Here is a 22,051-nt window from a genome sequence, read left to right as displayed (position 1 = left end):
TCGGTCACGTGGGTACCACGCCCCGCGTACCAAAACAAAGGAGGTTCTGCGTCTTGTAACACATAAAAACAATAAACATGGATACTATTTCGGGTGCGATCATACCAGCACTAATGCACCGGATCCCATCAGAACTCCGCAGTTAAGCGTGCTTGGGCGAGAGTAGTACTAGGATGGGTGACCCCCTGGGAAGTCCTCGTGTTGCACCCCCCTTTTTCGTTGTCCGTTTGCGTTTTTTTAGATTTTACGTGCGGTTTTTTTGCTTTTTTTCCTTTCTTTCTTGCTATTTCTATGCTCGGGTGCCCTCCGGTTCATGGTTGATGCTTTTCGTATTTTTGGAACGGAGCCGATCGGTCACGTGGGTCCCACGCCCCGCGTACCAAAACAAAGGAGGTTCTGCGTCTTGTAACACATAAAAACAATAAACATGGATACTATTTCGGGTGCGATCATACCAGCACTAATGCACCGGATCCCATCAGAACTCCGCAGCTAAGCGTGCTTGGGCGAGAGTAGTACTAGGATGGGTGACCCCCTGGGAAGTCCTCGTGTTGCACCCCCCTTTTTCGTTGTCCGTTTGCGTTTTTTTAGATTTTACGTGCGGTTTTTTTGCTTTTTTTCCTTTCTTTCTTGCTATTTCTATGCTCGGGTGCCCTCCGGTTCATGGTTGATGCTTTTCGTATTTTTGGAACGGAGCCGATCGGTCACGTGGGTCCCACGCTCCGCGTACCAAAACAAAGGAGGTTCTGCGTCTTGTAACACATAAAAACAATAAACATGGATACTATTTCGGGTGCGATCATACCAGCACTAATGCACCGGATCCCATCAGAACTCCGCAGCTAAGCGTGCTTGGGCGAGAGTAGTACTAGGATGGGTGACCCCCTGGGAAGTCCTCGTGTTGCACCCCCCTTTTTCGTTGTCCGTTTGCGTTTTTTTAGATTTTACGTGCGGTTTTTTTGCTTTTTTTCCTTTCTTTCTTGCTATTTCTATGCTCGGGTGCCCTCCGGTTCACGGTTGATGCTTTTCGTATTTTTGGAACGGAGCCGATCGGTCACGTGGGTCCCACGCCCTGCGTACCAAAACAAAGGAGGTTCTGCGTCTTGTAACACATAAAAACAATAAACATGGATACTATTTCGGGTGCGATCATACCAGCACTAATGCACCGGATCCCATCAGAACTCCGCAGTTAAGCGTGCTTGGGCGAGAGTAGTACTAGGATGGGTGACCCCCTGGGAAGTCCTCGTGTTGCACCCCCCTTTTTCGTTGTCCGTTTGCGTTTTTTTAGATTTTACGTGCGGTTTTTTTGCTTTTTTTCCTTTCTTTCTTGCTATTTCTATGCTCGGGTGCCCTCCGGTTCACGGTTGATGCTTTTCGTATTTTTGGAACGGAGCCGATCGGTCACGTGGGTCCCACGCCCCGCGTACCAAAACAAAGGAGGTTCTGCGTCTTGTAACACATAAAAACAATAAACATGGATACTATTTCGGGTGCGATCATACCAGCACTAATGCACCGGATCCCATCAGAACTCCGCAGCTAAGCGTGCTTGGGCGAGAGTAGTACTAGGATGGGTGACCCCCTGGGAAGTCCTCGTGTTGCACCCCCCTTTTTCGTTGTCCGTTTGCGTTTTTTTAGATTTTACTTGCGGTTTTTTTGCTTTTTTTCCTTTCTTTCTTGCTATTTCTATGCTCGGGTGCCCTCCGGTTCACGGTTGATGCTTTTCGTATTTTTGGAACGGAGCCGATCGGTCACGTGGGTCCCACGCCCCGCGTACCAAAACAAAGGAGGTTCTGCGTCTTGTAACACATAAAAACAATAAACATGGATACTATTTCGGGTGCGATCATACCAGCACTAATGCACCGGATCCCATCAGAACTCCGCAGTTAAGCGTGCTTGGGCGAGAGTAGTACTAGGATGGGTGACCCCCTGGGAAGTCCTCGTGTTGCACCCCCCTTTTTCGTTGTCCGTTTGCGTTTTTCTAGATTTTACGTGCGGTTTTTTTGCTTTTTTTCCTTTCTTTCTTGCTATTTCTATGCTCGGGTGCCCTCCGGTTCACGGTTGATGCTTTTCGTATTTTTGGAACGGAGCCGATCGGTCACGTGGGTCCCACGCCCCGCGTACCAAAACAAAGGAGGTTCTGCGTCTTGTAACACATAAAAACAATAAACATTGATACTATTTCGGGTGCGATCATACCAGCACTAATGCACCGGATCCCATCAGAACTCCGCAGCTAAGCGTGCTTGGGCGAGAGTAGTACTAGGATGGGTGACCCCCTGGGAAGTCCTCATGTTGCACCCCCCTTTTTCGTTGTCCGTTTGCGTTTTTTTAGATTTTACGTGCGGTTTTTTTGCTTTTTTTCCTTTCTTTCTTGCTATTTCTATGCTCGGGTGCCCTCCGGTTCACGGTTGATGCTTTTCGTATTTTTGGAACGGAGCCGATCGGTCACGTGGGTCCCACGCCCCGCGTACCAAAACAAAGGAGGTTCTGCGTCTTGTAACACATAAAAACAATAAACATGGATACTATTTCGGGTGCGATCATACCAGCACTAATGCACCGGATCCCATCAGAACTCCGCAGTGAAGCGTGCTTGGGCGAGAGTAGTACTAGGATGGGTGACCCCCTGGCAAGTCCTGTGTTGCACCCCCCCTTTTTCGTTGTCCGTTTGCGTTTTTTTAGATTTTACGTGCGGTTTTTTTTGCTTTTTTTTCCTTTCTTTCTTGCTATTTCTATGCTCGGGTGCCCTCCGGTTCATGGTTGATGCTTTTCGTATTTTTGGAACGGAGCCGATCGGTCACGTGGATCCCACGCCCCGCGTACCAAAACAAAGGAGGTTCTGCGTCTTGTAACACATAAAAACAATAAACATGGATACTATTTCGGGTGCGATCATACCAGCACTAATGCACCGGATCCCATCAGAACTCCACAGTGAAGCGTGCTTGGGCGAGAGTAGTACTAGGATGGGTGACCCCCTGGCAAGTCCTCGTGTTGCACCCCCCTTTTTCGTTGTCCGTTTGCGTTTTTTTAGATTTTACGTGCGGTTTTTTTTGCTTTTTTTCCTTTCTTTCTTGCTATTTATATGCTCGGGTGCCCTCCGGTTCATGGTTGATGCTTTTCGTATTTTTGGAACGGAGCCGATCGGTCACGTGGGTCCCACGCCCCGCGTACCAAAACAAAGGAGGTTCTGCGTCTTGTAACACATAAAAACAATAAACATGGTTAGTATTTCGGGTGCGATCATACCAGCACTAATGCACCGGATCCCATCAGAACTGCGCAGTTAAGCGTGCTTGGGCGAGAGTAGTACTAGGATGGGTGACCCCCTGGGAAGTCCTCGTGTTGCACCCCCCCTTTTTCGTTGTCCGTTTGCGTTTTTTTAGATTTTACGTGCGGTTTTTTTTGCTTTTTTTTTCCTTTCTTTCTTGCTATTTCTATGCTCGGGTGCCCTCCGGTTCATGGTTGATGCTTTTCGTATTTTTGGAACGGAGCCGATCGGTCACGTGGGTCCCACGCCCCGCGTACCAAAACAAAGGAGGTTCTGCGTCTTGTAACACATAAAAACAATAAACATGGATAGTATTTCGGGTGCGATCATACCAGCACTAATGCACCGGATCCCATCAGAACTCCACAGTGAAGCGTGCTTGGGCGAGAGTAGTACTAGGATGGGTGAACCCCTGGGAAGTCCTCGTGTTGCACCCCCCCTTTTTCGTTGTCCGTTTGCGTTTTTTTAGATTTTACGTGCGGTTTTTTTTGCTTTTTTTCCTTTCTTTCTTGCTATTTCTATGCTCGGGTGCCCTCCGGTTCATGGTTGATGCTTTTCGTATTTTTGGAACGGAGCCGATCGGTCACGTGGGTCCCACGCCCCGCGTACCAAAACAAAGGAGGTTCTGCGTCTTGTAACACATAAAAACAATAAACATGGATACTATTTCGGGTGCGATCATACCAGCACTAATGCACCGGATCCCATCAGAACTCCGCAGCTAAGCGTGCTTGGGCGAGAGTAGTACTAGGATGGGTGACCCCCTGGGAAGTCCTCGTGTTGCACCCCCCTTTTTCGTTGTCCGTTTGCGTTTTTTTAGATTTTACGTGCGGTTTTTTTGCTTTTTTTCCTTTCTTTCTTGCTATTTCTATGCTCGGGTGCCCTCCGGTTCACGGTTGATGCTTTTCGTATTTTTGGAACGGAGCCGATCGGTCACGTGGGTCCCACGCCCCGCGTACCAAAACAAAGGAGGTTCTGCGTCTTGTAACACATAAAAACAATAAACATGGATACTATTTCGGGTGCGATCATACCAGCACTAATGCACCGGATCCCATCAGAACTCCGCAGTTAAGCGTGCTTGGGCGAGAGTAGTACTAGGATGGGTGACCCCCTGGGAAGTCCTCGTGTTGCACCCCCCTTCTTCGTTGTCCGTTTGCGTTTTTTTAGATTTTACGTGCGGTTTTTTTGCTTTTTTTCCTTTCTTTCTTGCTATTTCTATGCTCGGGTGCCCTCCGGTTCACGGTTGATGCTTTTCGTATTTTTGGAACGGAGCCGATCGGTCACGTGGGTCCCACGCCCCGCGTACCAAAACAAAGGAGGTTCTGCGTCTTGTAACACATAAAAACAATAAACATGGATACTATTTCGGGTGCGATCATACCAGCACTAATGCACCGGATCCCATCAGAACTCCGCAGTTAAGCGTGCTTGGGCGAGAGTAGTACTAGGATGGGTGACCCCCTGGGAAGTCCTCGTGTTGCACCCCCCTTTTTCGTTGTCCGTTTGCGTTTTTTTAGATTTTACGTGCGGTTTTTTTGCTTATTTTCCTTTCTTTCTTGCTATTTCTATGCTCGGGTGCCCTCCGGTTCATGGTTGATGCTTTTCGTATTTTTGGAACGGAGCCGATCGGTCACGTGGGTCCCACGCCCCGCGTACCAAAACAAAGGAGGTTCTGCGTCTTGTAACACATAAAAACAATAAACATGGATACTATTTCGGGTGCGATCATACCAGCACTAATGCACCGGATCCCATCAGAACTCCGCAGCTAAGCGTGCTTGGGCGAGAGTAGTACTAGGATGGGTGACACCCTGGGAAGTCCTCGTGTTGCACCCCCCTTTTTCGTTGTCCGTTTGCGTTTTTTTAGATTTTACGTGCGGTTTTTTTGCTTTTTTTTCCTTTCTTTCTTGCTATTTCTATGCTCGGGTGCCCTCCGGTTCACGGTTGATGCTTTTCGTATTTTTGGAACGGAGCCGATCGGTCACGTGGGTACCACGCCCCGCGTACCAAAACAAAGGAGGTTCTGCGTCTTGTAACACATAAAAACAATAAACATGGATACTATTTCGGGTGCGATCATACCAGCACTAATGCACCGGATCCCATCAGAACTCCGCAGTTAAGCGTGCTTGGGCGAGAGTAGTACTAGGATGGGTGACCCCCTGGGAAGTCCTCGTGTTGCACCCCCCTTTTTCGTTGTCCGTTTGCGTTTTTTTAGATTTTACGTGCGGTTTTTTTGCTTTTTTTCCTTTCTTTCTTGCTATTTCTATGCTCGGGTGCCCTCCGGTTCATGGTTGATGCTTTTCGTATTTTTGGAACGGAGCCGATCGGTCACGTGGGTCCCACGCCCCGCGTACCAAAACAAAGGAGGTTCTGCGTCTTGTAACACATAAAAACAATAAACATGGATACTATTTCGGGTGCGATCATACCAGCACTAATGCACCGGATCCCATCAGAACTCCGCAGCTAAGCGTGCTTGGGCGAGAGTAGTACTAGGATGGGTGACCCCCTGGGAAGTCCTCGTGTTGCACCCCCCTTTTTCGTTGTCCGTTTGCGTTTTTTTAGATTTTACGTGCGGTTTTTTTGCTTTTTTTCCTTTCTTTCTTGCTATTTCTATGCTCGGGTGCCCTCCGGTTCACGGTTGATGCTTTTCGTATTTTTGGAACGGAGCCGATCGGTCACGTGGGTCCCACGCCCCGCGTACCAAAACAAAGGAGGTTCTGCGTCTTGTAACACATAAAAACAATAAACATGGATACTATTTCGGGTGCGATCATACCAGCACTAATGCACCGGATCCCATCAGAACTCCGCAGTTAAGCGTGCTTGGGCGAGAGTAGTACTAGGATGGGTGACCCCCTGGGAAGTCCTCGTGTTGCACCCCCCTTTTTCGTTGTCCGTTTGCGTTTTTTTAGATTTTACGTGCGGTTTTTTTTGCTTTTTTTCCTTTCTTTCTTGCTATTTCTATGCTCGGGTGCCCTCCGGTTCATGGTTGATGCTTTTCGTATTTTTGGAACGGAGCCGATCGGTCACGTGGGTCCCACGCCCCGCGTACCAAAACAAAGGAGGTTCTGCGTCTTGTAACACATAAAAACAATAAACATGGATACTATTTCGGGTGCGATCATACCAGCACTAATGCACCGGATCCCATCAGAACTCCGCAGCTAAGCGTGCTTGGGCGAGAGTAGTACTAGGATGGGTGACCCCCTGGGAAGTCCTCGTGTTGCACCCCCCTTTTTCGTTGTCCGTTTGCGTTTTTTTAGATTTTACGTGCGGTTTTTTTGCTTTTTTTCCTTTCTTTCTTGCTATTTCTATGCTCGGGTGCCCTCCGGTTCACGGTTGATGCTTTTCGTATTTTTGGAACGGAGCCGATCGGTCACGTGGGTCCCACGCCCCGCGTACCAAAACAAAGGAGGTTCTGCGTCTTGTAACACATAAAAACAATAAACATGGATACTATTTCGGGTGCGATCATACCAGCACTAATGCACCGGATCCCATCAGAACTCCGCAGTTAAGCGTGCTTGGGCGAGAGTAGTACTAGGATGGGTGACCCCCTGGGAAGTCCTCGTGTTGCACCCCCCTTCTTCGTTGTCCGTTTGCGTTTTTTTAGATTTTACGTGCGGTTTTTTTGCTTTTTTTCCTTTCTTTCTTGCTATTTCTATGCTCGGGTGCCCTCCGGTTCACGGTTGATGCTTTTCGTATTTTTGGAACGGAGCCGATCGGTCACGTGGGTCCCACGCCCCGCGTACCAAAACAAAGGAGGTTCTGCGTCTTGTAACACATAAAAACAATAAACATGGATACTATTTCGGGTGCGATCATACCAGCACTAATGCACCGGATCCCATCAGAACTCCGCAGTTAAGCGTGCTTGGGCGAGAGTAGTACTAGGATGGGTGACCCCCTGGGAAGTCCTCGTGTTGCACCCCCCTTTTTCGTTGTCCGTTTGCGTTTTTTTAGATTTTACGTGCGGTTTTTTTGCTTATTTTCCTTTCTTTCTTGCTATTTCTATGCTCGGGTGCCCTCCGGTTCATGGTTGATGCTTTTCGTATTTTTGGAACGGAGCCGATCGGTCACGTGGGTCCCACGCCCCGCGTACCAAAACAAAGGAGGTTCTGCGTCTTGTAACACATAAAAACAATAAACATGGATACTATTTCGGGTGCGATCATACCAGCACTAATGCACCGGATCCCATCAGAACTCCGCAGCTAAGCGTGCTTGGGCGAGAGTAGTACTAGGATGGGTGACACCCTGGGAAGTCCTCGTGTTGCACCCCCCTTTTTCGTTGTCCGTTTGCGTTTTTTTAGATTTTACGTGCGGTTTTTTTGCTTTTTTTTCCTTTCTTTCTTGCTATTTCTATGCTCGGGTGCCCTCCGGTTCACGGTTGATGCTTTTCGTATTTTTGGAACGGAGCCGATCGGTCACGTGGGTACCACGCCCCGCGTACCAAAACAAAGGAGGTTCTGCGTCTTGTAACACATAAAAACAATAAACATGGATACTATTTCGGGTGCGATCATACCAGCACTAATGCACCGGATCCCATCAGAACTCCGCAGTTAAGCGTGCTTGGGCGAGAGTAGTACTAGGATGGGTGACCCCCTGGGAAGTCCTCGTGTTGCACCCCCCTTTTTCGTTGTCCGTTTGCGTTTTTTTAGATTTTACGTGCGGTTTTTTTGCTTTTTTTCCTTTCTTTCTTGCTATTTCTATGCTCGGGTGCCCTCCGGTTCATGGTTGATGCTTTTCGTATTTTTGGAACGGAGCCGATCGGTCACGTGGGTCCCACGCCCCGCGTACCAAAACAAAGGAGGTTCTGCGTCTTGTAACACATAAAAACAATAAACATGGATACTATTTCGGGTGCGATCATACCAGCACTAATGCACCGGATCCCATCAGAACTCCGCAGCTAAGCGTGCTTGGGCGAGAGTAGTACTAGGATGGGTGACCCCCTGGGAAGTCCTCGTGTTGCACCCCCCTTTTTCGTTGTCCGTTTGCGTTTTTTTAGATTTTACGTGCGGTTTTTTTGCTTTTTTTCCTTTCTTTCTTGCTATTTCTATGCTCGGGTGCCCTCCGGTTCACGGTTGATGCTTTTCGTATTTTTGGAACGGAGCCGATCGGTCACGTGGGTCCCACGCCCCGCGTACCAAAACAAAGGAGGTTCTGCGTCTTGTAACACATAAAAACAATAAACATGGATACTATTTCGGGTGCGATCATACCAGCACTAATGCACCGGATCCCATCAGAACTCCGCAGTTAAGCGTGCTTGGGCGAGAGTAGTACTAGGATGGGTGACCCCCTGGGAAGTCCTCGTGTTGCACCCCCCTTTTTCGTTGTCCGTTTGCGTTTTTTTAGATTTTACGTGCGGTTTTTTTGCTTTTTTTCCTTTCTTTCTTGCTATTTCTATGCTCGGGTGCCCTCCGGTTCACGGTTGATGCTTTTCGTATTTTTGGAACGGAGCCGATCGGTCACGTGGGTCCCACGCCCCGCGTACCAAAACAAAGGAGGTTCTGCGTCTTGTAACACATAAAAACAATAAACATGGATACTATTTCGGGTGCGATCATACCAGCACTAATGCACCGGATCCCATCAGAACTCCGCAGTTAAGCGTGCTTGGGCAAGAGTAGTACTAGGATGGGTGACCCCCTGGGAAGTCCTCGTGTTGCACCCCCCTTTTTCGTTGTCCGTTTGCGTTTTTTTAGATTTTACGTGCGGTTTTTTTGCTTTTTTTCCTTTCTTTCTTGCTATTTCTATGCTCGGGTGCCCTCCGGTTCATGGTTGATGCTTTTCGTATTTTTGGAACGGAGCCGATCGGTCACGTGGGTCCCACGCCCCGCGTACCAAAACAAAGGAGGTTCTGCGTCTTGTAACACATAAAAATAATAAACATGGATACTATTTCGGGTGCGATCATACCAGCACTAATGCACCGGATCCCATCAGAACTCCGCAGCTAAGCGTGCTTGGGCGAGAGTAGTACTAGGATGGGTGACCCCCTGGGAAGTCCTCGTGTTGCACCCCCCTTTTTCGTTGTCCGTTTGCGTTTTTTTAGATTTTACGTGCGGTTTTTTTGCTTTTTTTCCTTTCTTTCTTGCTATTTCTATGCTCGGGTGCCCTCCGGTTCATGGTTGATGCTTTTCGTATTTTTGGAACGGAGCCGATCGGTCACGTGGGTCCCACGCCCCGCGTACCAAAACAAAGGAGGTTCTGCGTCTTGTAACACATAAAAACAATAAACATGGATACTATTTCGGGTGCGATCATACCAGCACTAATGCACCGGATCCCATCAGAACTCCGCAGCTAAGCGTGCTTGGGCGAGAGTAGTACTAGGATGGGTGACCCCCTGGGAAGTCCTCGTGTTGCACCCCCCTTTTTCGTTGTCCGTTTGCGTTTTTTTAGATTTTACGTGCGGTTTTTTTGCTTTTTTTCCTTTCTTTCTTGCTATTTCTATGCTCGGGTGCCCTCCGGTTCACGGTTGATGCTTTTCGTATTTTTGGAACGGAGCCGATCGGTCACGTGGGTCCCACGCCCCGCGTACCAAAACAAAGGAGGTTCTGCGTCTTGTAACACATAAAAACAATAAACATGGATACTATTTCGGGTGCGATCATACCAGCACTAATGCACCGGATCCCATCAGAACTCCGCAGCTAAGCGTGCTTGGGCGAGAGTAGTACTAGGATGGGTGACCCCCTGGGAAGTCCTCGTGTTGCACCCCCCTTTTTCGTTGTCCGTTTGCGTTTTTTTAGATTTTACGTGCGGTTTTTTTGCTTTTTTTCCTTTCTTTCTTGCTATTTCTATGCTCGGGTGCCCTCCGGTTCATGGTTGATGCTTTTCGTATTTTTGGAACGGAGCCGATCGGTCACGTGGGTCCCACGCCCCGCGTACCAAAACAAAGGAGGTTCTGCGTCTTGTAACACATAAAAACAATAAACATGGATACTATTTCGGGTGCGATCATACCAGCACTAATGCACCGGATCCCATCAGAACTCCGCAGTGAAGCGTGCTTGGGCGAGAGTAGTACTAGGATGGGTGACCCCCTGGCAAGTCCTCGTGTTGCTCCCCCCCTTTTTCGTTGTCCGTTTGCGTTTTTTTAGATTTTACGTGCGGTTTTTTTTGCTTTTTTTTCCTTTCTTTCTTGCTATTTCTATGCTCGGGTGCCCTCCGGTTCATGGTTGATGCTTTTCGTATTTTTGGAACGGAGCCGATCGGTCACGTGGATCCCACGCCCCGCGTACCAAAACAAAGGAGGTTCTGCGTCTTGTAACACATAAAAACAATAAACATGGATAGAATTTCGGGTGCGATCATACCAGCACTAATGCACCGGATCCCATCAGAACTCCACAGTGAAGCGTGCTTGGGCGAGAGTAGTACTAGGATGGGTGACCCCCTGGCAAGTCCTCGTGTTGCACCCCCCTTTTTCGTTGTCCGTTTGCGTTTTTTTAGATTTTACGTGCGGTTTTTTTTGCTTTTTTTCCTTTCTTTCTTGCTATTTATATGCTCGGGTGCCCTCCGGTTCATGGTTGATGCTTTTCGTATTTTTGGAACGGAGCCGATCGGTCACGTGGGTCCCACGCCCCGCGTACCAAAACAAAGGAGGTTCTGCGTCTTGTAACACATAAAAACAATAAACATGGTTAGTATTTCGGGTGCGATCATACCAGCACTAATGCACCGGATCCCATCAGAACTGCGCAGTTAAGCGTGCTTGGGCGAGAGTAGTACTAGGATGGGTGACCCCCTGGGAAGTCCTCGTGTTGCACCCCCCCTTTTTCGTTGTCCGTTTGCGTTTTTTTAGATTTTACGTGCGGTTTTTTTTGCTTTTTTTTTCCTTTCTTTCTTGCTATTTCTATGCTCGGGTGCCCTCCGGTTCATGGTTGATGCTTTTCGTATTTTTGGAACGGAGCCGATCGGTCACGTGGGTCCCACGCCCCGCGTACCAAAACAAAGGAGGTTCTGCGTCTTGTAACACATAAAAACAATAAACATGGATAGTATTTCGGGTGCGATCATACCAGCACTAATGCGCCGGATCCCATCAGAACTCCACAGTGAAGCGTGCTTGGGCGAGAGTAGTACTAGGATGGGTGAACCCCTGGGAAGTCCTCGTGTTGCACCCCCCCTTTTTCGTTGTCCGTTTGCGTTTTTTTAGATTTTACGTGCGGTTTTTTTTGCTTTTTTTCCTTTCTTTCTTGCTATTTCTATGCTCGGGTGCCCTCCGGTTCATGGTTGATGCTTTTCGTATTTTTGGAACGGAGCCGATCGGTCACGTGGGTCCCACGCCCCGCGTACCAAAACAAAGGAGGTTCTGCGTCTTGTAACACATAAAAACAATAAACATGGATACTATTTCGGGTGCGATCATACCAGCACTAATGCACCGGATCCCATCAGAACTCCGCAGCTAAGCGTGCTTGGGCGAGAGTAGTACTAGGATGGGTGACCCCCTGGGAAGTCCTCGTGTTGCACCCCCCTTTTTCGTTGTCCGTTTGCGTTTTTTTAGATTTTACGTGCGGTTTTTTTGCTTTTTTTCCTTTCTTTCTTGCTATTTCTATGCTCGGGTGCCCTCCGGTTCACGGTTGATGCTTTTCGTATTTTTGGAACGGAGCCGATCGGTCACGTGGGTCCCACGCCCCGCGTACCAAAACAAAGGAGGTTCTGCGTCTTGTAACAAATAAAAACAATAAACATGGATACTATTTTGGGTGCGATCATACCAGCACTAATGCACCGGATCCCATCAGAACTCCGCAGTTAAGCGTGCTTGGGCGAGAGTAGTACTAGGATGGGTGACCCCCTGGGAAGTCCTCGTGTTGCACCCCCCTTTTTCGTTGTCCGTTTGCGTTTTTTTAGATTTTACGTGCGGTTTTTTTGCTTTTTTTCCTTTCTTTCTTGCTATTTCTATGCTCGGGTGCCCTCCGGTTCACGGTTGATGCTTTTCGTATTTTTGGAACGGAGCCGATCGGTCACGTGGGTCCCACGCCCCGCGTACCAAAACAAAGGAGGTTCTGCGTCTTGTAACACATAAAAACAATAAACATGGATACTATTTCGGGTGCGATCATACCAGCACTAATGCACCGGATCCCATCAGAACTCCGCAGTTAAGCGTGCTTGGGCGAGAGTAGTACTAGGATGGGTGACCCCCTGGGAAGTCCTCGTGTTGCACCCCCCTTTTTCGTTGTCCGTTTGCGTTTTTTTAGATTTTACGTGCGGTTTTTTTGCTTTTTTTCCTTTCTTTCTTGCTATTTCTATGCTCTGGTGCCCTCCGGTTCATGGTTGATGCTTTTCGTATTTTTGGAACGGAGCCGATCGGTCACGTGGGTCCCACGCCCCGCGTACCAAAACAAAGGAGGTTCTGCGTCTTGTAACACATAAAAACAATAAACATGGATACTATTTCGGGTGCGATCATACCAGCACTAATGCACCGGATCCCATCAGAACTCCGCAGCTAAGCGTGCTTGGGCGAGAGTAGTACTAGGATGGGTGACCCCCTGGGAAGTCCTCGTGTTGCACCCCCCTTTTTCGTTGTCCGTTTGCGTTTTTTTAGATTTTACGTGCGGTTTTTTTGCTTTTTTTCCTTTCTTTCTTGCTATTTCTATGCTCGGGTGCCCTCCGGTTCACGGTTGATGCTTTTCGTATTTTTGGAACGGAGCCGATCGGTCACGTGGGTCCCACGCCCCGCGTACCAAAACAAAGGAGGTTCTGCGTCTTGTAACACATAAAAACAATAAACATGGATACTATTTCGGGTGCGATCATACCAGCACTAATGCACCGGATCCTATCAGAACTCCGCAGTTAAGCGTGCTTGGGCGAGAGTAGTACTAGGATGGGTGACCCCCTGGGAAGTCCTCGTGTTGCACCCCCCTTTTTCGTTGTCCGTTTGCGTTTTTCTAGATTTTACGTGCGGTTTTTTTGCTTTTTTTCCTTTCTTTCTTGCTATTTCTATGCTCGGGTGCCCTCCGGTTCACGGTTGATGCTTTTCGTATTTTTGGAACGGAGCCGATCGGTCACGTGGGTCCCACGCCCCGCGTACCAAAACAAAGGAGGTTCTGCGTCTTGTAACACATAAAAACAATAAACATGGATACTATTTCGGGTGCAATCATACCAGCACTAATGCACCGGATCCCATCAGAACTCCGCAGTTAAGCGTGCTTGGGCGAGAGTAGTACTAGGATGGGTGACCCCCTGGGAAGTCCTCGTGTTGCACCCCCCTTTTTCGTTGTCCGTTTGCGTTTTTTTAGATTTTACGTGCGGTTTTTTTTGCTTTTTTTTTTTCCTTTCTTTCTTGCTATTTCTATGCTCGGGTGCCCTCCGGTTCATGGTTGATGCTTTTCGTATTTTTGGAACGGAGCCGATCGGTCACGTGGGTCCCACGCCCCGCGTACCAAAACAAAGGAGGTTCTGCGTCTTGTAACACATAAAAACAATAAACATGGATAGTATTTCGGGTGCGATCATACCAGCACTAATGCACCGGATCCCATCAGAACTCCACAGTGAAGCGTGCTTGGGCGAGAGTAGTACTAGGATGGGTGAACCCCTGGGAAGTCCTCGTGTTGCACCCCCCCTTTTTCGTTGTCCGTTTGCGTTTTTTTAGATTTTACGTGCGGTTTTTTTTGCTTTTTTTCCTTTCTTTCTTGCTATTTCTATGCTCGGGTGCCCTCCGGTTCATGGTTGATGCTTTTCGTATTTTTGGAACGGAGCCGATCGGTCACGTGGGTCCCACGCCCCGCGTACCAAAACAAAGGAGGTTCTGCGTCTTGTAACACATAAAAACAATAAACATGGATACTATTTCGGGTGCGATCATACCAGCACTAATGCACCGGATCCCATCAGAACTCCGCAGCTAAGCGTGCTTGGGCGAGAGTAGTACTAGGATGGGTGACCCCCTGGGAAGTCCTCGTGTTGCACCCCCCTTTTTCGTTGTCCGTTTGCGTTTTTTTAGATTTTACGTGCGGTTTTTTTGCTTTTTTTCCTTTCTTTCTTGCTATTTCTATGCTCGGGTGCCCTCCGGTTCACGGTTGATGCTTTTCGTATTTTTGGAACGGAGCCGATCGGTCACGTGGGTCCCACGCCCCGCGTACCAAAACAAAGGAGGTTCTGCGTCTTGTAACAAATAAAAACAATAAACATGGATACTATTTCGGGTGCGATCATACCAGCACTAATGCACCGGATCCCATCAGAACTCCGCAGTTAAGCGTGCTTGGGCGAGAGTAGTACTAGGATGGGTGACCCCCTGGGAAGTCCTCGTGTTGCACCCCCCTTTTTCGTTGTCCGTTTGCGTTTTTTTAGATTTTACGTGCGGTTTTTTTGCTTTTTTTCCTTTCTTTCTTGCTATTTCTATGCTCGGGTGCCCTCCGGTTCACGGTTGATGCTTTTCGTATTTTTGGAACGGAGCCGATCGGTCACGTGGGTCCCACGCCCCGCGTACCAAAACAAAGGAGGTTCTGCGTCTTGTAACAAATAAAAACAATAAACATGGATACTATTTCGGGTGCGATCATACCAGCACTAATGCACCGGATCCCATCAGAACTCCGCAGTTAAGCGTGCTTGGGCGAGAGTAGTACTAGGATGGGTGACCCCCTGGGAAGTCCTCGTGTTGCACCCCCCTTTTTCGTTGTCCGTTTGCGTTTTTTTAGATTTTACGTGCGGTTTTTTTGCTTTTTTTCCTTTCTTTCTTGCTATTTCTATGCTCGGGTGCCCTCCGGTTCACGGTTGATGCTTTTCGTATTTTTGGAACGGAGCCGATCGGTCACGTGGGTCCCACGCCCCGCGTACCAAAACAAAGGAGGTTCTGCGTCTTGTAACACATAAAAACAATAAACATGGATACTATTTCGGGTGCGATCATACCAGCACTAATGCACCGGATCCCATCAGAACTCCGCAGTTAAGCGTGCTTGGGCGAGAGTAGTACTAGGATGGGTGACCCCCTGGGAAGTCCTCGTGTTGCACCCCCCTTTTTCGTTGTCCGTTTGCGTTTTTTTAGATTTTACGTGCGGTTTTTTTGCTTTTTTTCCTTTCTTTCTTGCTATTTCTATGCTCTGGTGCCCTCCGGTTCATGGTTGATGCTTTTCGTATTTTTGGAACGGAGCCGATCGGTCACGTGGGTCCCACGCCCCGCGTACCAAAACAAAGGAGGTTCTGCGTCTTGTAACACATAAAAACAATAAACAAGGATACTATTTCGGGTGCGATCATACCAGCACTAATGCACCGGATCCCATCAGAACTCCGCAGCTAAGCGTGCTTGGGCGAGAGTAGTACTAGGATGGGTGACCCCCTGGGAAGTCCTCGTGTTGCACCCCCCTTTTTCGTTGTCCGTTTGCGTTTTTTTAGATTTTACGTGCGGTTTTTTTGCTTTTTTTCCTTTCTTTCTTGCTATTTCTATGCTCGGGTGCCCTCCGGTTCACGGTTGATGCTTTTCGTATTTTTGGAACGGAGCCGATCGGTCACGTGGGTCCCACGCCCCGCGTACCAAAACAAAGGAGGTTCTGCGTCTTGTAACACATAAAAACAATAAACATGGATACTATTTCGGGTGCGATCATACCAGCACTAATGCACCGGATCCTATCAGAACTCCGCAGTTAAGCGTGCTTGGGCGAGAGTAGTACTAGGATGGGTGACCCCCTGGGAAGTCCTCGTGTTGCACCCCCCTTTTTCGTTGTCCGTTTGCGTTTTTCTAGATTTTACGTGCGGTTTTTTTGCTTTTTTTCCTTTCTTTCTTGCTATTTCTATGCTCGGGTGCCCTCCGGTTCACGGTTGATGCTTTTCGTATTTTTGGAACGGAGCCGATCGGTCACGTGGGTCCCACGCCCCGCGTACCAAAACAAAGGAGGTTCTGCGTCTTGTAACACATAAAAACAATAAACATGGATACTATTTCGGGTGCAATCATACCAGCACTAATGCACCGGATCCCATCAGAACTCCGCAGTTAAGCGTGCTTGGGCGAGAGTAGTACTAGGATGGGTGACCCCCTGGGAAGTCCTCGTGTTGCACCCCCCTTTTTCGTTGTCCGTTTGCGTTTTTTTAGATTTTACGTGCGATTTTTTTGCTTTTTTTCCTTTCTTTCTTGCTATTTCTATGCTCGGGTGCCCTCCGGTTCACGGTTGATGCTTTTCGTATTTTTGGAACGGAGCCGATCGGTCACGTGGGTCCCACGCCCCGCGTACCAAAACAAAGGAGGTTCTGCGTCTTGTAACACATAAAAACAATAAACATGGATACTATTTCGGGTGCGATCATACCAGCACTAATGCACCGGATCCCATCAGAACTCCGCAGTTAAGCGTGCTTGGGCGAGAGTAGTACTAGGATGGGTGACCCCCTGGGAAGTCCTCGTGTTGCACCCCCCTTTTTCGTTGTCCGTTTGCGTTTTTTTAGATTTTACGTGCGGTTTTTTTGCTTTTTTTCCTTTCTTTCTTGCTATTTCTATGCTCTGGTGCCCTCCGGTTCATGGTTGATGCTTTTCGTATTTTTGGAACGGAGCCGATCGGTCACGTGGGTCCCACGCCCCGCGTACCAAAACAAAGGAGGTTCTGCGTCTTGTAACACATAAAAACAATAAACATGGATACTATTTCGGGTGCGATCATACCAGCACTAATGCACCGGATCCCATCAGAACTCCGCAGCTAAGCGTGCTTGGGCGAGAGTAGTACTAGGATGGGTGACCCCCTGGGAAGTCCTCGTGTTGCACCCCCCTTTTTCGTTGTCCGTTTGCGTTTTTTTAGATTTTACGTGCGGTTTTTTTGCTTTTTTTCCTTTCTTTCTTGCTATTTCTATGCTCGGGTGCCCTCCGGTTCACGGTTGATGCTTTTCGTATTTTTGGAACGGAGCCGATCGGTCACGTGGGTCCCACGCCCCGCGTACCAAAACAAAGGAGGTTCTGCGTCTTGTAACACATAAAAACAATAAACATGGATACTATTTCGGGTGCGATCATACCAGCACTAATGCACCGGATCCTATCAGAACTCCGCAGTTAAGCGTGCTTGGGCGAGAGTAGTACTAGGATGGGTGACCCCCTGGGAAGTCCTCGTGTTGCACCCCCCTTTTTCGTTGTCCGTTTGCGTTTTTCTAGATTTTACGTGCGGTTTTTTTGCTTTTTTTCCTTTCTTTCTTGCTATTTCTATGCTCGGGTGCCCTCCGGTTCACGGTTGATGCTTTTCGTATTTTTGGAACGGAGCCGATCGGTCACGTGGGTCCCACGCCCCGCGTACCAAAACAAAGGAGGTTCTGCGTCTTGTAACACATAAAAACAATAAACATGGATACTATTTCGGGTGCAATCATACCAGCACTAATGCACCGGATCCCATCAGAACTCCGCAGTTAAGCGTGCTTGGGCGAGAGTAGTACTAGGATGGGTGACCCCCTGGGAAGTCCTCGTGTTGCACCCCCCTTTTTCGTTGTCCGTTTGCGTTTTTTTAGATTTTACGTGCGGTTTTTTTGCTTTTTTTCCTTTCTTTCTTGCTATTTCTATGCTCGGGTGCCCTCCGGTTCACGGTTGATGCTTTTCGTATTTTTGGAACGGAGCCGATCGGTCACGTGGGTCCCACGCCCCGCGTACCAAAACAAAGGAGGTTCTGCGTCTTGTAACACATAAAAACAATAAACATGGATACTATTTCGGGTGCGATCATACCAGCACTAATGCACCGGATCCTATCAGAACTCCGCAGTTAAGCGTGCTTGGGCGAGAGTAGTACTAGGATGGGTGACCCCCTGGGAAGTCCTCGTGTTGCACCCCCCTTTTTCGTTGTCCGTTTGCGTTTTTCTAGATTTTACGTGCGGTTTTTTTGCTTTTTTTCCTTTCTTTCTTGCTATTTCTATGCTCGGGTGCCCTCCGGTTCACGGTTGATGCTTTTCGTATTTTTGGAACGGAGCCGATCGGTCACGTGGGTCCCACGCCCCGCGTACCAAAACAAAGGAGGTTCTGCGTCTTGTAACACATAAAAACAATAAACATGGATACTATTTCGGGTGCAATCATACCAGCACTAATGCACCGGATCCCATCAGAACTCCGCAGTTAAGCGTGCTTGGGCGAGAGTAGTACTAGGATGGGTGACCCCCTGGGAAGTCCTCGTGTTGCACCCCCCTTTTTCGTTGTCCGTTTGCGTTTTTTTAGATTTTACGTGCGGTTTTTTTTGCTTTTTTTTTTCCTTTCTTTCTTGCTATTTCTATGCTCGGGTGCCCTCCGGTTCATGGTTGATGCTTTTCGTATTTTTGGAACGGAGCCGATCGGTCACGTGGGTCCCACGCCCCGCGTACCAAAACAAAGGAGGTTCTGCGTCTTGTAACACATAAAAACAATAAACATGGATAGTATTTCGGGTGCGATCATACCAGCACTAATGCACCGGATCCCATCAGAACTCCACAGTGAAGCGTGCTTGGGCGAGAGTAGTACTAGGATGGGTGAACCCCTGGGAAGTCCTCGTGTTGCACCCCCCCTTTTTCGTTGTCCGTTTGCGTTTTTTTAGATTTTACGTGCGGTTTTTTTTGCTTTTTTTCCTTTCTTTCTTGCTATTTCTATGCTCGGGTGCCCTCCGGTTCATGGTTGATGCTTTTCGTATTTTTGGAACGGAGCCGATCGGTCACGTGGGTCCCACGCCCCGCGTACCAAAACAAAGGAGGTTCTGCGTCTTGTAACACATAAAAACAATAAACATGGATACTATTTCGGGTGCGATCATACCAGCACTAATGCACCGGATCCCATCAGAACTCCGCAGCTAAGCGTGCTTGGGCGAGAGTAGTACTAGGATGGGTGACCCCCTGGGAAGTCCTCGTGTTGCACCCCCCTTTTTCGTTGTCCGTTTGCGTTTTTTTAGATTTTACGTGCGGTTTTTTTGCTTTTTTTCCTTTCTTTCTTGCTATTTCTATGCTCGGGTGCCCTCCGGTTCACGGTTGATGCTTTTCGTATTTTTGGAACGGAGCCGATCGGTCACGTGGGTCCCACGCCCCGCGTACCAAAACAAAGGAGGTTCTGCGTCTTGTAACAAATAAAAACAATAAACATGGATACTATTTCGGGTGCGATCATACCAGCACTAATGCACCGGATCCCATCAGAACTCCGCAGTTAAGCGTGCTTGGGCGAGAGTAGTACTAGGATGGGTGACCCCCTGGGAAGTCCTCGTGTTGCACCCCCCTTTTTCGTTGTCCGTTTGCGTTTTTTTAGATTTTACGTGCGGTTTTTTTGCTTTTTTTCCTTTCTTTCTTGCTATTTCTATGCTCGGGTGCCCTCCGGTTCACGGTTGATGCTTTTCGTATTTTTGGAACGGAGCCGATCGGTCACGTGGGTCCCACGCCCCGCGTACCAAAACAAAGGAGGTTCTGCGTCTTGTAACAAATAAAAACAATAAACATGGATACTATTTCGGGTGCGATCATACCAGCACTAATGCACCGGATCCCATCAGAACTCCGCAGTTAAGCGTGCTTGGGCGAGAGTAGTACTAGGATGGGTGACCCCCTGGGAAGTCCTCGTGTTGCACCCCCCTTTTTCGTTGTCCGTTTGCGTTTTTTTAGATTTTACGTGCGGTTTTTTTGCTTTTTTTCCTTTCTTTCTTGCTATTTCTATGCTCGGGTGCCCTCCGGTTCACGGTTGATGCTTTTCGTATTTTTGGAACGGAGCCGATCGGTCACGTGGGTCCCACGCCCCGCGTACCAAAACAAAGGAGGTTCTGCGTCTTGTAACACATAAAAACAATAAACATGGATACTATTTCGGGTGCGATCATACCAGCACTAATGCACCGGATCCCATCAGAACTCCGCAGTTAAGCGTGCTTGGGCGAGAGTAGTACTAGGATGGGTGACCCCCTGGGAAGTCCTCGTGTTGCACCCCCCTTTTTCGTTGTCCGTTTGCGTTTTTTTAGATTTTACGTGCGGTTTTTTTGCTTTTTTTCCTTTCTTTCTTGCTATTTCTATGCTCTGGTGCCCTCCGGTTCATGGTTGATGCTTTTCGTATTTTTGGAACGGAGCCGATCGGTCACGTGGGTCCCACGCCCCGCGTACCAAAACAAAGGAGGTTCTGCGTCTTGTAACACATAAAAACAATAAACATGGATACTATTTCGGGTGCGATCATACCAGCACTAATGCACCGGATCCCATCAGAACTCCGCAGCTAAGCGTGCTTGGGCGAGAGTAGTACTAGGATGGGTGACCCCCTGGGAAGTCCTCGTGTTGCACCCCCCTTTTTCGTTGTCCGTTTGCGTTTTTTTAGATTTTACGTGCGGTTTTTTTGCTTTTTTTCCTTTCTTTCTTGCTATTTCTATGCTCGGGTGCCCTCCGGTTCACGGTTGATGCTTTTCGTATTTTTGGAACGGAGCCGATCGGTCACGTGGGTCCCACGCCCCGCGTACCAAAACAAAGGAGGTTCTGCGTCTTGTAACACATAAAAACAATAAACATGGATACTATTTCGGGTGCGATCATACCAGCACTAATGCACCGGATCCTATCAGAACTCCGCAGTTAAGCGTGCTTGGGCGAGAGTAGTACTAGGATGGGTGACCCCCTGGGAAGTCCTCGTGTTGCACCCCCCTTTTTCGTTGTCCGTTTGCGTTTTTCTAGATTTTACGTGCGGTTTTTTTGCTTTTTTTCCTTTCTTTCTTGCTATTTCTATGCTCGGGTGCCCTCCGGTTCACGGTTGATGCTTTTCGTATTTTTGGAACGGAGCCGATCGGTCACGTGGGTCCCACGCCCCGCGTACCAAAACAAAGGAGGTTCTGCGTCTTGTAACACATAAAAACAATAAACATGGATACTATTTCGGGTGCAATCATACCAGCACTAATGCACCGGATCCCATCAGAACTCCGCAGTTAAGCGTGCTTGGGCGAGAGTAGTACTAGGATGGGTGACCCCCTGGGAAGTCCTCGTGTTGCACCCCCCTTTTTCGTTGTCCGTTTGCGTTTTTTTAGATTTTACGTGCGGTTTTTTTTGCTTTTTTTTTTCCTTTCTTTCTTGCTATTTCTATGCTCGGGTGCCCTCCGGTTCATGGTTGATGCTTTTCGTATTTTTGGAACGGAGCCGATCGGTCACGTGGGTCCCACGCCCCGCGTACCAAAACAAAGGAGGTTCTGCGTCTTGTAACACATAAAAACAATAAACATGGATAGTATTTCGGGTGCGATCATACCAGCACTAATGCACCGGATCCCATCAGAACTCCACAGTGAAGCGTGCTTGGGCGAGAGTAGTACTAGGATGGGTGAACCCCTGGGAAGTCCTCGTGTTGCACCCCCCCTTTTTCGTTGTCCGTTTGCGTTTTTTTAGATTTTACGTGCGGTTTTTTTTGCTTTTTTTCCTTTCTTTCTTGCTATTTCTATGCTCGGGTGCCCTCCGGTTCATGGTTGATGCTTTTCGTATTTTTGGAACGGAGCCGATCGGTCACGTGGGTCCCACGCCCCGCGTACCAAAACAAAGGAGGTTCTGCGTCTTGTAACACATAAAAACAATAAACATGGATACTATTTCGGGTGCGATCATACCAGCACTAATGCACCGGATCCCATCAGAACTCCGCAGTTAAGCGTGCTTGGGCGAGAGTAGTACTAGGATGGGTGACCCCCTGGGAAGTCCTCGTGTTGCACCCCCCTTTTTCGTTGTCCGTTTGCGTTTTTTTAGATTTTACGTGCGGTTTTTTTGCTTTTTTTCCTTTCTTTCTTGCTATTTCTATGCTCGGGTGCCCTCCGG

General features: G+C 48.3%; 63 non-coding genes across 63 annotated transcripts; all 63 read left to right on the top strand.

Annotated features, from left to right (window-relative positions):
• Positions 1 to 91: 91 nt before the first annotated feature.
• Positions 92 to 210, top strand: LOC128129810 (5S ribosomal RNA). The gene has a single exon (XR_008227734.1). It is a non-coding gene; the product is annotated as a 5S ribosomal RNA (ribosomal RNA).
• Positions 211 to 441: 231 nt separating this feature from the next.
• LOC128129953 (5S ribosomal RNA) lies at positions 442 to 560 on the top strand. The gene has a single exon (XR_008227877.1). It is a non-coding gene; the product is annotated as a 5S ribosomal RNA (ribosomal RNA).
• Positions 561 to 791: 231 nt separating this feature from the next.
• Positions 792 to 910, top strand: LOC128129952 (5S ribosomal RNA). Its single transcript, XR_008227876.1, has one exon. It is a non-coding gene; the product is annotated as a 5S ribosomal RNA (ribosomal RNA).
• A 231-nt stretch (positions 911 to 1,141) lies between these two features.
• On the top strand, positions 1,142 to 1,260 carry LOC128129799 (5S ribosomal RNA). The gene has a single exon (XR_008227722.1). It is a non-coding gene; the product is annotated as a 5S ribosomal RNA (ribosomal RNA).
• Positions 1,261 to 1,491: 231 nt separating this feature from the next.
• Positions 1,492 to 1,610, top strand: LOC128129951 (5S ribosomal RNA). The gene has a single exon (XR_008227875.1). It is a non-coding gene; the product is annotated as a 5S ribosomal RNA (ribosomal RNA).
• A 231-nt stretch (positions 1,611 to 1,841) lies between these two features.
• Positions 1,842 to 1,960, top strand: LOC128129787 (5S ribosomal RNA). The gene has a single exon (XR_008227710.1). It is a non-coding gene; the product is annotated as a 5S ribosomal RNA (ribosomal RNA).
• Positions 1,961 to 2,191: 231 nt separating this feature from the next.
• LOC128130717 (5S ribosomal RNA) lies at positions 2,192 to 2,310 on the top strand. The gene has a single exon (XR_008228640.1). It is a non-coding gene; the product is annotated as a 5S ribosomal RNA (ribosomal RNA).
• A 231-nt stretch (positions 2,311 to 2,541) lies between these two features.
• On the top strand, positions 2,542 to 2,659 carry LOC128131027 (5S ribosomal RNA). Its single transcript, XR_008228955.1, has one exon. It is a non-coding gene; the product is annotated as a 5S ribosomal RNA (ribosomal RNA).
• Positions 2,660 to 2,893: 234 nt separating this feature from the next.
• Positions 2,894 to 3,012, top strand: LOC128130984 (5S ribosomal RNA). Its single transcript, XR_008228909.1, has one exon. It is a non-coding gene; the product is annotated as a 5S ribosomal RNA (ribosomal RNA).
• A 232-nt stretch (positions 3,013 to 3,244) lies between these two features.
• LOC128130801 (5S ribosomal RNA) lies at positions 3,245 to 3,363 on the top strand. The gene has a single exon (XR_008228723.1). It is a non-coding gene; the product is annotated as a 5S ribosomal RNA (ribosomal RNA).
• Positions 3,364 to 3,598: 235 nt separating this feature from the next.
• LOC128130975 (5S ribosomal RNA) lies at positions 3,599 to 3,717 on the top strand. The gene has a single exon (XR_008228900.1). It is a non-coding gene; the product is annotated as a 5S ribosomal RNA (ribosomal RNA).
• A 233-nt stretch (positions 3,718 to 3,950) lies between these two features.
• Positions 3,951 to 4,069, top strand: LOC128129950 (5S ribosomal RNA). Its single transcript, XR_008227874.1, has one exon. It is a non-coding gene; the product is annotated as a 5S ribosomal RNA (ribosomal RNA).
• A 231-nt stretch (positions 4,070 to 4,300) lies between these two features.
• On the top strand, positions 4,301 to 4,419 carry LOC128129776 (5S ribosomal RNA). The gene has a single exon (XR_008227699.1). It is a non-coding gene; the product is annotated as a 5S ribosomal RNA (ribosomal RNA).
• A 231-nt stretch (positions 4,420 to 4,650) lies between these two features.
• On the top strand, positions 4,651 to 4,769 carry LOC128129765 (5S ribosomal RNA). The gene has a single exon (XR_008227688.1). It is a non-coding gene; the product is annotated as a 5S ribosomal RNA (ribosomal RNA).
• A 231-nt stretch (positions 4,770 to 5,000) lies between these two features.
• On the top strand, positions 5,001 to 5,119 carry LOC128130813 (5S ribosomal RNA). The gene has a single exon (XR_008228735.1). It is a non-coding gene; the product is annotated as a 5S ribosomal RNA (ribosomal RNA).
• Positions 5,120 to 5,351: 232 nt separating this feature from the next.
• On the top strand, positions 5,352 to 5,470 carry LOC128129754 (5S ribosomal RNA). Its single transcript, XR_008227677.1, has one exon. It is a non-coding gene; the product is annotated as a 5S ribosomal RNA (ribosomal RNA).
• A 231-nt stretch (positions 5,471 to 5,701) lies between these two features.
• LOC128129949 (5S ribosomal RNA) lies at positions 5,702 to 5,820 on the top strand. The gene has a single exon (XR_008227873.1). It is a non-coding gene; the product is annotated as a 5S ribosomal RNA (ribosomal RNA).
• Positions 5,821 to 6,051: 231 nt separating this feature from the next.
• On the top strand, positions 6,052 to 6,170 carry LOC128129743 (5S ribosomal RNA). Its single transcript, XR_008227665.1, has one exon. It is a non-coding gene; the product is annotated as a 5S ribosomal RNA (ribosomal RNA).
• Positions 6,171 to 6,402: 232 nt separating this feature from the next.
• Positions 6,403 to 6,521, top strand: LOC128129948 (5S ribosomal RNA). Its single transcript, XR_008227872.1, has one exon. It is a non-coding gene; the product is annotated as a 5S ribosomal RNA (ribosomal RNA).
• Positions 6,522 to 6,752: 231 nt separating this feature from the next.
• LOC128129732 (5S ribosomal RNA) lies at positions 6,753 to 6,871 on the top strand. Its single transcript, XR_008227654.1, has one exon. It is a non-coding gene; the product is annotated as a 5S ribosomal RNA (ribosomal RNA).
• Positions 6,872 to 7,102: 231 nt separating this feature from the next.
• LOC128129721 (5S ribosomal RNA) lies at positions 7,103 to 7,221 on the top strand. The gene has a single exon (XR_008227643.1). It is a non-coding gene; the product is annotated as a 5S ribosomal RNA (ribosomal RNA).
• Positions 7,222 to 7,452: 231 nt separating this feature from the next.
• On the top strand, positions 7,453 to 7,571 carry LOC128130811 (5S ribosomal RNA). Its single transcript, XR_008228733.1, has one exon. It is a non-coding gene; the product is annotated as a 5S ribosomal RNA (ribosomal RNA).
• A 232-nt stretch (positions 7,572 to 7,803) lies between these two features.
• LOC128129710 (5S ribosomal RNA) lies at positions 7,804 to 7,922 on the top strand. The gene has a single exon (XR_008227631.1). It is a non-coding gene; the product is annotated as a 5S ribosomal RNA (ribosomal RNA).
• A 231-nt stretch (positions 7,923 to 8,153) lies between these two features.
• Positions 8,154 to 8,272, top strand: LOC128129947 (5S ribosomal RNA). Its single transcript, XR_008227871.1, has one exon. It is a non-coding gene; the product is annotated as a 5S ribosomal RNA (ribosomal RNA).
• A 231-nt stretch (positions 8,273 to 8,503) lies between these two features.
• On the top strand, positions 8,504 to 8,622 carry LOC128129699 (5S ribosomal RNA). The gene has a single exon (XR_008227620.1). It is a non-coding gene; the product is annotated as a 5S ribosomal RNA (ribosomal RNA).
• A 231-nt stretch (positions 8,623 to 8,853) lies between these two features.
• On the top strand, positions 8,854 to 8,972 carry LOC128130409 (5S ribosomal RNA). Its single transcript, XR_008228334.1, has one exon. It is a non-coding gene; the product is annotated as a 5S ribosomal RNA (ribosomal RNA).
• Positions 8,973 to 9,203: 231 nt separating this feature from the next.
• Positions 9,204 to 9,322, top strand: LOC128129946 (5S ribosomal RNA). Its single transcript, XR_008227870.1, has one exon. It is a non-coding gene; the product is annotated as a 5S ribosomal RNA (ribosomal RNA).
• A 231-nt stretch (positions 9,323 to 9,553) lies between these two features.
• LOC128129944 (5S ribosomal RNA) lies at positions 9,554 to 9,672 on the top strand. The gene has a single exon (XR_008227868.1). It is a non-coding gene; the product is annotated as a 5S ribosomal RNA (ribosomal RNA).
• A 231-nt stretch (positions 9,673 to 9,903) lies between these two features.
• LOC128129943 (5S ribosomal RNA) lies at positions 9,904 to 10,022 on the top strand. The gene has a single exon (XR_008227867.1). It is a non-coding gene; the product is annotated as a 5S ribosomal RNA (ribosomal RNA).
• A 231-nt stretch (positions 10,023 to 10,253) lies between these two features.
• LOC128130979 (5S ribosomal RNA) lies at positions 10,254 to 10,372 on the top strand. The gene has a single exon (XR_008228905.1). It is a non-coding gene; the product is annotated as a 5S ribosomal RNA (ribosomal RNA).
• A 234-nt stretch (positions 10,373 to 10,606) lies between these two features.
• Positions 10,607 to 10,725, top strand: LOC128130983 (5S ribosomal RNA). The gene has a single exon (XR_008228908.1). It is a non-coding gene; the product is annotated as a 5S ribosomal RNA (ribosomal RNA).
• Positions 10,726 to 10,957: 232 nt separating this feature from the next.
• LOC128130799 (5S ribosomal RNA) lies at positions 10,958 to 11,076 on the top strand. Its single transcript, XR_008228721.1, has one exon. It is a non-coding gene; the product is annotated as a 5S ribosomal RNA (ribosomal RNA).
• A 235-nt stretch (positions 11,077 to 11,311) lies between these two features.
• LOC128131026 (5S ribosomal RNA) lies at positions 11,312 to 11,430 on the top strand. Its single transcript, XR_008228954.1, has one exon. It is a non-coding gene; the product is annotated as a 5S ribosomal RNA (ribosomal RNA).
• Positions 11,431 to 11,663: 233 nt separating this feature from the next.
• LOC128129942 (5S ribosomal RNA) lies at positions 11,664 to 11,782 on the top strand. Its single transcript, XR_008227866.1, has one exon. It is a non-coding gene; the product is annotated as a 5S ribosomal RNA (ribosomal RNA).
• A 231-nt stretch (positions 11,783 to 12,013) lies between these two features.
• Positions 12,014 to 12,132, top strand: LOC128129688 (5S ribosomal RNA). The gene has a single exon (XR_008227609.1). It is a non-coding gene; the product is annotated as a 5S ribosomal RNA (ribosomal RNA).
• Positions 12,133 to 12,363: 231 nt separating this feature from the next.
• LOC128129676 (5S ribosomal RNA) lies at positions 12,364 to 12,482 on the top strand. Its single transcript, XR_008227597.1, has one exon. It is a non-coding gene; the product is annotated as a 5S ribosomal RNA (ribosomal RNA).
• Positions 12,483 to 12,713: 231 nt separating this feature from the next.
• On the top strand, positions 12,714 to 12,832 carry LOC128129941 (5S ribosomal RNA). Its single transcript, XR_008227865.1, has one exon. It is a non-coding gene; the product is annotated as a 5S ribosomal RNA (ribosomal RNA).
• A 231-nt stretch (positions 12,833 to 13,063) lies between these two features.
• LOC128130468 (5S ribosomal RNA) lies at positions 13,064 to 13,182 on the top strand. Its single transcript, XR_008228393.1, has one exon. It is a non-coding gene; the product is annotated as a 5S ribosomal RNA (ribosomal RNA).
• Positions 13,183 to 13,413: 231 nt separating this feature from the next.
• On the top strand, positions 13,414 to 13,532 carry LOC128129653 (5S ribosomal RNA). The gene has a single exon (XR_008227574.1). It is a non-coding gene; the product is annotated as a 5S ribosomal RNA (ribosomal RNA).
• Positions 13,533 to 13,768: 236 nt separating this feature from the next.
• LOC128130974 (5S ribosomal RNA) lies at positions 13,769 to 13,887 on the top strand. The gene has a single exon (XR_008228899.1). It is a non-coding gene; the product is annotated as a 5S ribosomal RNA (ribosomal RNA).
• Positions 13,888 to 14,120: 233 nt separating this feature from the next.
• Positions 14,121 to 14,239, top strand: LOC128129940 (5S ribosomal RNA). Its single transcript, XR_008227864.1, has one exon. It is a non-coding gene; the product is annotated as a 5S ribosomal RNA (ribosomal RNA).
• A 231-nt stretch (positions 14,240 to 14,470) lies between these two features.
• LOC128129665 (5S ribosomal RNA) lies at positions 14,471 to 14,589 on the top strand. Its single transcript, XR_008227586.1, has one exon. It is a non-coding gene; the product is annotated as a 5S ribosomal RNA (ribosomal RNA).
• Positions 14,590 to 14,820: 231 nt separating this feature from the next.
• LOC128129654 (5S ribosomal RNA) lies at positions 14,821 to 14,939 on the top strand. The gene has a single exon (XR_008227575.1). It is a non-coding gene; the product is annotated as a 5S ribosomal RNA (ribosomal RNA).
• A 231-nt stretch (positions 14,940 to 15,170) lies between these two features.
• On the top strand, positions 15,171 to 15,289 carry LOC128129643 (5S ribosomal RNA). The gene has a single exon (XR_008227564.1). It is a non-coding gene; the product is annotated as a 5S ribosomal RNA (ribosomal RNA).
• Positions 15,290 to 15,520: 231 nt separating this feature from the next.
• On the top strand, positions 15,521 to 15,639 carry LOC128129939 (5S ribosomal RNA). Its single transcript, XR_008227863.1, has one exon. It is a non-coding gene; the product is annotated as a 5S ribosomal RNA (ribosomal RNA).
• Positions 15,640 to 15,870: 231 nt separating this feature from the next.
• LOC128130467 (5S ribosomal RNA) lies at positions 15,871 to 15,989 on the top strand. Its single transcript, XR_008228392.1, has one exon. It is a non-coding gene; the product is annotated as a 5S ribosomal RNA (ribosomal RNA).
• Positions 15,990 to 16,220: 231 nt separating this feature from the next.
• LOC128129652 (5S ribosomal RNA) lies at positions 16,221 to 16,339 on the top strand. Its single transcript, XR_008227573.1, has one exon. It is a non-coding gene; the product is annotated as a 5S ribosomal RNA (ribosomal RNA).
• Positions 16,340 to 16,570: 231 nt separating this feature from the next.
• Positions 16,571 to 16,689, top strand: LOC128129632 (5S ribosomal RNA). Its single transcript, XR_008227553.1, has one exon. It is a non-coding gene; the product is annotated as a 5S ribosomal RNA (ribosomal RNA).
• Positions 16,690 to 16,920: 231 nt separating this feature from the next.
• Positions 16,921 to 17,039, top strand: LOC128129938 (5S ribosomal RNA). Its single transcript, XR_008227862.1, has one exon. It is a non-coding gene; the product is annotated as a 5S ribosomal RNA (ribosomal RNA).
• A 231-nt stretch (positions 17,040 to 17,270) lies between these two features.
• Positions 17,271 to 17,389, top strand: LOC128130466 (5S ribosomal RNA). The gene has a single exon (XR_008228391.1). It is a non-coding gene; the product is annotated as a 5S ribosomal RNA (ribosomal RNA).
• A 231-nt stretch (positions 17,390 to 17,620) lies between these two features.
• Positions 17,621 to 17,739, top strand: LOC128129651 (5S ribosomal RNA). The gene has a single exon (XR_008227572.1). It is a non-coding gene; the product is annotated as a 5S ribosomal RNA (ribosomal RNA).
• Positions 17,740 to 17,970: 231 nt separating this feature from the next.
• On the top strand, positions 17,971 to 18,089 carry LOC128130465 (5S ribosomal RNA). The gene has a single exon (XR_008228390.1). It is a non-coding gene; the product is annotated as a 5S ribosomal RNA (ribosomal RNA).
• A 231-nt stretch (positions 18,090 to 18,320) lies between these two features.
• LOC128129650 (5S ribosomal RNA) lies at positions 18,321 to 18,439 on the top strand. Its single transcript, XR_008227571.1, has one exon. It is a non-coding gene; the product is annotated as a 5S ribosomal RNA (ribosomal RNA).
• Positions 18,440 to 18,674: 235 nt separating this feature from the next.
• On the top strand, positions 18,675 to 18,793 carry LOC128130973 (5S ribosomal RNA). The gene has a single exon (XR_008228898.1). It is a non-coding gene; the product is annotated as a 5S ribosomal RNA (ribosomal RNA).
• Positions 18,794 to 19,026: 233 nt separating this feature from the next.
• Positions 19,027 to 19,145, top strand: LOC128129937 (5S ribosomal RNA). Its single transcript, XR_008227861.1, has one exon. It is a non-coding gene; the product is annotated as a 5S ribosomal RNA (ribosomal RNA).
• A 231-nt stretch (positions 19,146 to 19,376) lies between these two features.
• On the top strand, positions 19,377 to 19,495 carry LOC128129621 (5S ribosomal RNA). The gene has a single exon (XR_008227542.1). It is a non-coding gene; the product is annotated as a 5S ribosomal RNA (ribosomal RNA).
• Positions 19,496 to 19,726: 231 nt separating this feature from the next.
• On the top strand, positions 19,727 to 19,845 carry LOC128129610 (5S ribosomal RNA). Its single transcript, XR_008227530.1, has one exon. It is a non-coding gene; the product is annotated as a 5S ribosomal RNA (ribosomal RNA).
• A 231-nt stretch (positions 19,846 to 20,076) lies between these two features.
• LOC128129597 (5S ribosomal RNA) lies at positions 20,077 to 20,195 on the top strand. Its single transcript, XR_008227518.1, has one exon. It is a non-coding gene; the product is annotated as a 5S ribosomal RNA (ribosomal RNA).
• Positions 20,196 to 20,426: 231 nt separating this feature from the next.
• On the top strand, positions 20,427 to 20,545 carry LOC128129936 (5S ribosomal RNA). Its single transcript, XR_008227859.1, has one exon. It is a non-coding gene; the product is annotated as a 5S ribosomal RNA (ribosomal RNA).
• A 231-nt stretch (positions 20,546 to 20,776) lies between these two features.
• Positions 20,777 to 20,895, top strand: LOC128130464 (5S ribosomal RNA). The gene has a single exon (XR_008228389.1). It is a non-coding gene; the product is annotated as a 5S ribosomal RNA (ribosomal RNA).
• A 231-nt stretch (positions 20,896 to 21,126) lies between these two features.
• LOC128129649 (5S ribosomal RNA) lies at positions 21,127 to 21,245 on the top strand. The gene has a single exon (XR_008227570.1). It is a non-coding gene; the product is annotated as a 5S ribosomal RNA (ribosomal RNA).
• Positions 21,246 to 21,480: 235 nt separating this feature from the next.
• LOC128130972 (5S ribosomal RNA) lies at positions 21,481 to 21,599 on the top strand. The gene has a single exon (XR_008228897.1). It is a non-coding gene; the product is annotated as a 5S ribosomal RNA (ribosomal RNA).
• Positions 21,600 to 21,832: 233 nt separating this feature from the next.
• On the top strand, positions 21,833 to 21,951 carry LOC128129586 (5S ribosomal RNA). The gene has a single exon (XR_008227507.1). It is a non-coding gene; the product is annotated as a 5S ribosomal RNA (ribosomal RNA).
• Positions 21,952 to 22,051: the final 100 nt, after the last annotated feature.

This window comes from Lactuca sativa, chromosome 1 (genome assembly GCF_002870075.4).
Source record: "Lactuca sativa cultivar Salinas chromosome 1, Lsat_Salinas_v11, whole genome shotgun sequence".
NCBI classification, from domain to species: Eukaryota; Viridiplantae; Streptophyta; class Magnoliopsida; order Asterales; family Asteraceae; genus Lactuca; species Lactuca sativa.
Note: the sequence above shows the minus strand (reverse complement) of the source record. Positions and strands in the feature narration are given on the sequence as shown.